This window comes from Hoplias malabaricus, chromosome 13 (assembly GCF_029633855.1).
Source record: "Hoplias malabaricus isolate fHopMal1 chromosome 13, fHopMal1.hap1, whole genome shotgun sequence".
Taxonomy (NCBI): domain Eukaryota; kingdom Metazoa; phylum Chordata; class Actinopteri; order Characiformes; family Erythrinidae; genus Hoplias; species Hoplias malabaricus.
This window is the reverse complement of record NC_089812.1, coordinates 7,358,286-7,366,654: the sequence shown is the minus strand read 5'-3', so window position 1 is coordinate 7,366,654 and position 8,369 is coordinate 7,358,286. Positions and strand designations below refer to the sequence as shown.

The 8,369-nt window shown below is 37.9% G+C and overlaps 1 long non-coding RNA gene across 1 annotated transcript; it reads right to left on the bottom strand.

Annotated features, from left to right (window-relative positions):
• Positions 1-597: 597 nt before the first annotated feature.
• LOC136665406 (uncharacterized) lies at positions 598-4,763 on the bottom strand. Its single transcript, XR_010795240.1, has 3 exons — positions 3,276-4,763; positions 3,081-3,147; positions 598-985 (listed from the first exon to the last, which is right to left on the bottom strand). It is a non-coding gene; the product is annotated as an uncharacterized lncRNA (long non-coding RNA).
• Between the last annotated feature and the right edge of the window lie 3,606 nt (positions 4,764-8,369).

Sequence of the window (8,369 nt, the reverse complement as noted above, 5' to 3'; positions counted from 1 at the left end):
ACATGGCGTCCCAGTGTTCCATAAAGAACTTCAAATCGTGACTCATCTGACCACAGAACAGTCTTCCATTTTGCCACACTCCATTTTAAAAGACCCCTGGCCCAGTGCAGATGTCTGAGCTTGTGGAGCTTGCTTAGAAATGGCTTCCTCTTTGCACTGTAGAGTTTCAGCTGGCAACGGCGGATGGCACGGTGGATTGTGTTCACTGACAATGCTCTCTGGAAGTATTTCTGAGCCCATTCTTTTATTTCCTTGACAGTGGCATTCCTGTTCAAGGTGCAGTGATGTTTAAGGGCCCGGAGATCACAAGCATCCAGTAGAGTTTTATGGCCTTGACCCTTATGCACAGAAATTGTTCCAGATTCTCTGAATCTTTTGATGATGTTATGCACGGTTGATGATAACTTAAAAATCTTTGCTTTTTTACGCTGGGTAACACCATTCTGGTATCGCTGCACAACAAACATCTTTCTGCGCAACAATGGTGGAATTGGTGATCCTCTTACCATCTTGGCTTCAGAGAGACACTGACACCCTGAGAAGCTCTTTTTATACCCAAGCATGTTGTCAATTGACCCAATTATTGTTAATTGGTCTTCCAGCTGTTCGTTATATGCTCAATTTCCTCCTTTTTGCCACTTATTGCTACTTGTCCCAACTTTGTTGGGATTTGTTGACACTGTGAAATTTTGAATGAACATATATTTTTTTTAAATGTTACATTTACTCAGATTAAACTTTTGATCTGTCATCTATGTTCTATTAAAAATAAAATATTGACATTTGCCATCTCCACATCATTGCATTCAGTTTTTATTCACAATTTGTTTAGTGTCCCAACTTTTTTGGAATCCGGTTTGTAAATAAAATTTAATTCAAAGTCCATCAGTTTCTTTAAAGCAAGGATACACACGGATGCATGGTCCGGGACTTCTTGGTTGCTCTCTACTTTGACCACCCCTGGGGATTTGTACCAATGAGGCGTCTAAAAAAATAATAATTCCACAGTTAGTAACATAGCATGTGGAAATAAAGGTACAAAAAAGTTGCAATAAAAATTTTGTACACAAGAGGATACAGTAAGGGGAAGATCAGATGACATCATGGGCAAGACAATTTTTAAAACTAAACATAGCACAAAAATAAGGATATTTTTGTTTGGTAGATTATATCTTTGTTGTAACAATGTTTCTTGGCAATAAATCTTATACTGTTGTAATCATGTTAATTTCCCTTTGAAATGGTGCCATATTTATAAGGAACATGCATTTGTGGGATGAGCAGTAGAAATGAGTATGTGGGTTGTGCCAATGAAACATTAGCCCAATCCTCTCTGCCGATGCCAAAGAGCTTATTCTGCCATTGACTCGTTTGGTGAGTTGTGACTGGCTGACTGAAGTTTGAAGAAACAAGACATATTGGCAATTTAACAATGTATTCTTTTAACAAATAGGAGCTTCAGTAGCGTGTGGAAGAACCATAAACAGCCAAAACAGCCCAGGACTTTCTCTTCATGATGGTCACCATCCTGGTTACACACTGCTGGTCACACATGTGGTTGTGTTGGTCACTGTGGCATGAACAGCACTCCCAAGCTGATCCCACAAGTGTTCATTGAGGTTGAGGTCAGGAGCTAGCAGGCCATTCCATCCTCTCCACTACCAAATTCTGGAGGTAGTCTCTGATAAACACCGCTCTGTGGGGCAAGTGTTGTCATTTTGGAGGTTAGAGTTTGGTCCCAGACTGTGGAGATATCGGATTGCCACTGGTTGTAGAATTTCATCTCAATATCTTTTTCTGCATTGAGATTGCTTGCAATGACGATAAACCTCATTTTTCAAGTGAAGGAGATGCCACATCACACCATCACACAAAATAAGCTGTTTGGCACTGGCAGTGAGTATTTGACAAATTTTTCACTGGTGCAATCCACATACTCAGCTCAACTGTTCATCTCACAAAAGCATGTTTCTTACAAATGTAGCACCATTTAAAAGAGAAATTAACAGTAATGGTATAAGGTTTATTGGCAAGAAGCACTGTTACAACAAAGAAATAATCAACCAGACAAAAATTTTCTTACTTTTTGTGCTATGTTTATTTTTATTTTTCTGCAAGTAATCAGAGCAAATGAGTGAGGTAAAGGGTGAATTACATTAATAATTACAGTTAGATAATGCAGCATGTCCTATTTGGTGCTAAAAATAAACACTAATACTTTGACATTGTATTTTGTTATGGCTTTCATAATGTCATTTCATATCATATATCTCCACTTCTTTTAGGCATATCGAGATATGAATTTTTGGTCATATCGCCCAGCCCTAGTTGTCGCTTGCTCATACTTTTTGTAGTGAAGACTGAGGATAGATATTAATACGAACTCAACAAAACCATTTTTTTCAAAAGTACTGCAATTTCAATTTGATACCTGATCTAAAAGTCATGTATACTGATATGCTATGCAATATTTCAATGTATCATAGTAATCAGAAAATCCTGTATTTGACCTTTAATTTCACATATCAAAAGCACAAATTTCAACTGCATCAAATAATTCCCACAATGACCCTGATTAGAATTAAATGGTTGCAACAGATGAATGAATGACAGTAAACAGTAACTGCCCTTCATAATAATTTCATAAAGAATTATCCAACAGAAACGGGTCAAAATATTAAAAAGCAATTACCTTCAGATAATTTTAGAATTTTTTAATCCATTTTCATACATGGGGTTTCTGCATCAGTAAAGTTATCATATTTCAAGGTTTTTATATATAATAATACTTTTAATTACAGGTAAGATAACATTAAATAGAGGCTAGTTTAATTCAGAGAAGGAAGTAAACAAGTAGAGAGAGAGAAAGAAAGAAATTTCCTGTCGATATTGGAAATTGAAATTTTAGTACAAGGTGAATAGGGCTGCCTTTCCAGAAATTAATGGAGGCTTGAGCAAACATAGGTCACTTGTCCTTCCACTGTCAGCAAATATCTTGCATTGGTCAAAAATTCCACTGTAATTAATTCAAATGTTAAACTTTTGTCATTCTGGAGTATCTTGCAATTATATATACATACCCAGAATAAACATCTGAGGACTCACAAGCAGGTTAAGGGTTTCAAAATCAGCAACTGTGGCACTTGCCTAAATGATGAGAATATAAATTATTTTAAGTCTTCAACATTTACCATTGCAGTTTTCAATGACATGTCAAATTAAAACCTATATGATATAGCCTAGGTCTAGTTTCAGTTTTCCTGTTTTAATGATACCTGTAAATGTGAGCCTTAAATGCAGCCAACTTCCTGAAAATCATGGCACGACGAGACTCTCCACATTTAAAACATATAGTACAGAGAAATAAGATGTCATTTCATATGCATTACAAAAACCAACACACTACATTTGTGATCACAGAACTGGTAGCCAACATTTAGTATTTAGACACTTTAAATGCAATACTCTTAAACTCTGATAAACAATTAAAATGTACACTCTATATAAACTAAATAACAAAAATGGGAGTCTCAAATCAGATTTGGAATGGTATGGAGCCCCTAAAGGGACTGGGGGAAAAATTAAAAAAAGACTATTGATTTTGTGTTCCCTTGCAAACATTATTGCATTACCTCGCAAATACATTGCGCTCCTTTGCAAATGTTTTATGATACACAATTGTCTTTGTTACGGAGCCCCTAAAGGGACTGGGGAAAAAAAGACTTTGGCGTTCCTTCGCAAACACAATTGCGTTACCTCGCAAATACTTTGTGGGCTCCGTAGTACTGTGCTTGCTGTTGATTATGTGCTTGCTGTGCGTGTCAGGTGAACTATGGAGCAGCTCGTTGAAATTTACTTTGATCTTGGACTGAAATATAAAGACATAGCTTTTCTTCTCAACAGAGAACATGGATATGTTATTGGGGAGCGCCAACTGAAACGTTTGATGCTGTGTTGTTAATTGCTTAGCAATGAGGATGAGAGAATTTAAAGTGCAAGCGCATGGACAAAGGTTACGTGAACAGTATAGAGATACTGACAATGAACACAGTTTCCAATCAGTGGGAGAGAAAGGAGAGTGAACGCCTAAATAAATGTGTAGCTATTGGTAGTGTACAGGAGTAATGTGTGTGTGTGTGTGTAAACGTCAGTCTGAAAAGGGTATCCTGTTTTTACTGCAGATTTAAAAAAAAAAAAAAAAAAAAAAAACATTTTTCAGATAAAACGAAATGCATGGTGTAGCGACCGGCTCTAGCTCCACAGCCGTGTCTGGAGTCAGCGCGCTGAGCCACGTCTCTGTAAAAATTAGTCCGCAGTGTGCCCTGAGATCTCTGTGTGTTGCGCCTTACACCCTCCATCTTGTTATTGAAGGACCTGATTTTTAAGAGTGTTTGCTTGGTAAAGGTTTTTCGTTAACATTCTTAGCTTGACCCCTACCCCAGTCAATAACAATTAAAAAAAAAAACATAGCCGTCCACACTTTTTCTTTCTTTCATGAAGCAGCCTAAGTCTCATACACCTGTTACTATGGAAATATGGCGTTCTGACTAAAACTTTCAGGATGCTACATAACATATATAAACCTGTTGCTGACAACTTCTGATGTTAGGCAGTTCCTTACAGATGTATACAGATGTCGCACTGGCAACAAAACTGTGTGTTAGTAGAGATAAATAAATACATATATATCTGTTTCAAGTGGCTGGATTTCACTGGAAACTGCAGTGTCCTGATGTGTTGACTGAGCCACAAAGACAATTGTGTATCATAAAACATTTGCAAAGGAGCGCAATGTATTTGCGAGGGAACGCAATTGTGTTTGCAAGGGAACGCAAAATCAATAGTCTTTTTTTTTCTTCCCCCCAGTCCCTTTAGGGGCTCCGTAGAATGGAGCTCAAAATTCTGCAGCAAAATACAGTAGCCTATAATTCTCAACACAGCACAAAGTAAAATCTATTTCACTCCCCCCATCTTGCACCTCATTCACACCTGACACTCCAAATATATATTAGCTAATAATCTGGAATGGAGTTTGTCTGTAGCTAACATTACATGTTTACAATGTCTACAACATCTACGTTTACAATTCTCTGTTATAATGAACGTAGCTAATTTTACCAAACTGACCAATATCAATGACCAGAATCCCTGTCCATCTCTATGTTTATATTTCCCTCCGTTCTCTTCTTTAAAAAGTATTACTCTGCTAACTAACTAAAACTCGAATAGTACCCGCAAGAAGCCCAAAACTGGACTTTGAGTTTACAACTGTTTATCGTTCTCTACTACGCTAAATATAAATAAATAATGCTACGACTGACCCGTCCTTTCACCGGCAGCCTGTTTCAATGGAGCAGAACCCTCTTTCTTTTCTTCCCGCCTCTTCTCTCCTACCTTTCCCTCAGCCTCCTGCTTGTAAGCCGTCACAAAACTGGTGATATCTCCGGCTCCAATCCCCTCCAACGGACTAATTTGAAGGGGGAAACGCCAGTTGACGATATCTGCGACGATAAAACATTAACATTTTTTGGGAGCAAACAAGTGTGCAGATTCCACAGGAGTTATCTGGTTAAATGTTCGCGGCTATCATAACTAGCACCATCTATCTTGCTAAAAAGCAGTACCAAGACAATGTGGTTGGAAACGTTTAGAGCTGTATGATTAAAACATACATTTACTCATTACTTTTGTTCCAAAATCCCTAAAGTACGACGACGCTTGCAGCCTCTGAATACGTTTTGTCTCTTTCTCTCCCTCTCTCGTCTCGTCCCCGCCCCCAGGGAACCGTTAGCCCCGTTCTCGCTAACCGCCCCACCCTCAACAAAATAATTTAAATAAAATAAAACAATATTAACACAAATCATCATCATTATCATCATCATCTTTTAAGCTTGTCCATTTCAGGGTCGCGGTGTAACTAAATGAAAAAACACAATTCTTTCTCTTTTTTCATTTGGACGAAAAGTATTCACTTGTCCTGTTCTGGTTTTGTTTTGTAGTGAGGCCTACAACCGACGTTACAAAAATAAATTGTACCATTGCCCAAGGGGGGGGGGGCGGGGGGGGTTGGAACTAATGTAATTACGAATGTAATTTTGGAACTAAGCTATATTTACGTTGTCAAAACAATAAAATAAGTGATAAATAAATGGTGTAAATAAGTTACTCACCTTTAGATGCCATTTGCAGTCCTCAGCCTCCCCAGCTCACAATACAGTGAAATACTGTAAAGCTAGCTTCATTGCTGCTTCCAGTCTGTTACCCAAGATACATTACAATACACAGTAAAATACTGTATATTACAATACAGTAGCAAACTCGCTACAGCATTTATTTATAGTGTGTTTTGTATTCTTAAGACGGCAAGCATATACCTGTCAAATGGCTTGAAAATGTTGGTAACCCACTGATGGTAGGCCACTGCTGGTCCACCATTGGACCGCTCAGATTATTGCCCACTTAAGAACATCTCAGTAGTTTTTGATCTCTTAAAACTAATTTTAAATGATTTTGATGATTTCTTGTTCTATAATTTTACATTTTGGTCATGGTATCTCACAACTGAATTTTGTTATGTTATGTCAATATGGCATCAGAATAATGTTTTGAACACACTGCATTTTGGTTTCTTAACATTGCAGCTTGGGGCAGCACGATGGTGCTGCAGGTACTGTCGCTGTCACACAGCTCTAGGGTCCTGGAGCGGCAGGTGACTGTGAGTAGTTTGGTGTGTTTTTCCTGTGTCCACGGGGGTTTCCTCCAGGTGTTCATGTTTCCTTCCAAGGTCCAAAAACACATGTTGTTAGGTGGATTGGTGACTCAAAAGTGTCCATAGGTGTGAATGTATGAGTGTGTGTCACCCTGCGAAGGACTGGCGACCCCTCCAGGGTGTGTTCCTGCCTTGCTCCCAGTGATTCTGAGTAGGCTCAGGACCCACTGCGACCCTGAACTGGATTAGCGGTTACAGACAATGAATTAATTAATTAATTAATTTCAGTATGGTAGAGTATCAGAATGATGTTTGGAATTTTTTATAAAATTCAACTTGGGACTGCAACAGGTAGGGTTGCTGTTACACAAATCTAGGGTGCTGCAGCTGTAGGTTCGAACCCTGCTCCGCATGACTGTCTGTGATTAGTTGGGTGTGTTTTCCCTGTGTTCATGTGGGTTTTCTCCGGGTGTTCCAATTTACCCCCATGGTCCAAAAACACATGTTGGTAGCTCAGTTGGCTACTCAAAACTGTCCATAGGTATAAGTGTGTGAATGAGTGTGTGAGTGTGTGTCACACTGTGAAGGAAATTTGCCCCACTGATTCCAGGTAGGCTCCGGACCCACTGCAACCCTAAAGTGGATAAGCAGTTACATTTAATAAATGAATGAACGAATGTTGCATCTTAAACCAACTAAGTATATCCAATATTGTTAGAATGTCACATTGAGTTGACATTTAGATTATGATGTTTATCATACACTGGGTTTTGATTACCAATACCTAACAAATAAATGTAGGTATTTTACATCAAGATGACGTTAAATTTGAAGTACTAAACCCCACGACCTAAAACCAACAAAATATCAATGTCTATTGATGTTAGTCTAATGTTTACCAGGCGTTGGGTTTTGGTCACCCTATATTATAACTTAAAGTTGGCATTTTTTTATATCAACTTGACATCAGGATGTGACGTTTGGAAAATGTTGGATTTTGGTTACATAACATCACAACTTAAAACCAACAAATTTTCAACGTCTATTGATGTTAGAATGGCAGGTTGAACTGACGTTAAAATTCAGACGTTTATCAGACGTTGGGATTTGGTCACCATACCTTACAACTTAATGTTGGTAATTTACGTCAATTTGACATCAGGATGTGACGTTTGGAAGATGTTGGATTTTGGTTACATAACATCACAAATTAAAACCAACAAATTTTCAACGTCTATTGATGTTAGAATGGCAGGTTGAACTGACGTTAAAATTCAGACGTTTATCAAACGTTGGGATTTGGTCTCCATAACTTACAGCTTAATGTTGGTAATTTACGTCAATTTGACATCAGGATGTGACGTTTGGAAGATGTTGGATTTTGGTTACATAACATCACAAATTAAAACCAACAAATTTTCAACGTCTATTGATGTTAGAATAGCAGGTTGAACTGACGTTAAAATTCAGACGTTTATCAAACGTTGGGATTTGGTCTCCATAACTTACAGCTTAATGTTGGTAATTTACGTCAATTTGACATCAGGATGTGATGTTTGGAAGATGTTGGATTTTGGTTACATAACATCACTACTTAAAACCAACAAATTATCAACGTCTATTGATGTTAGAATGGCAGGTTGAACTGACGTTAAAATTT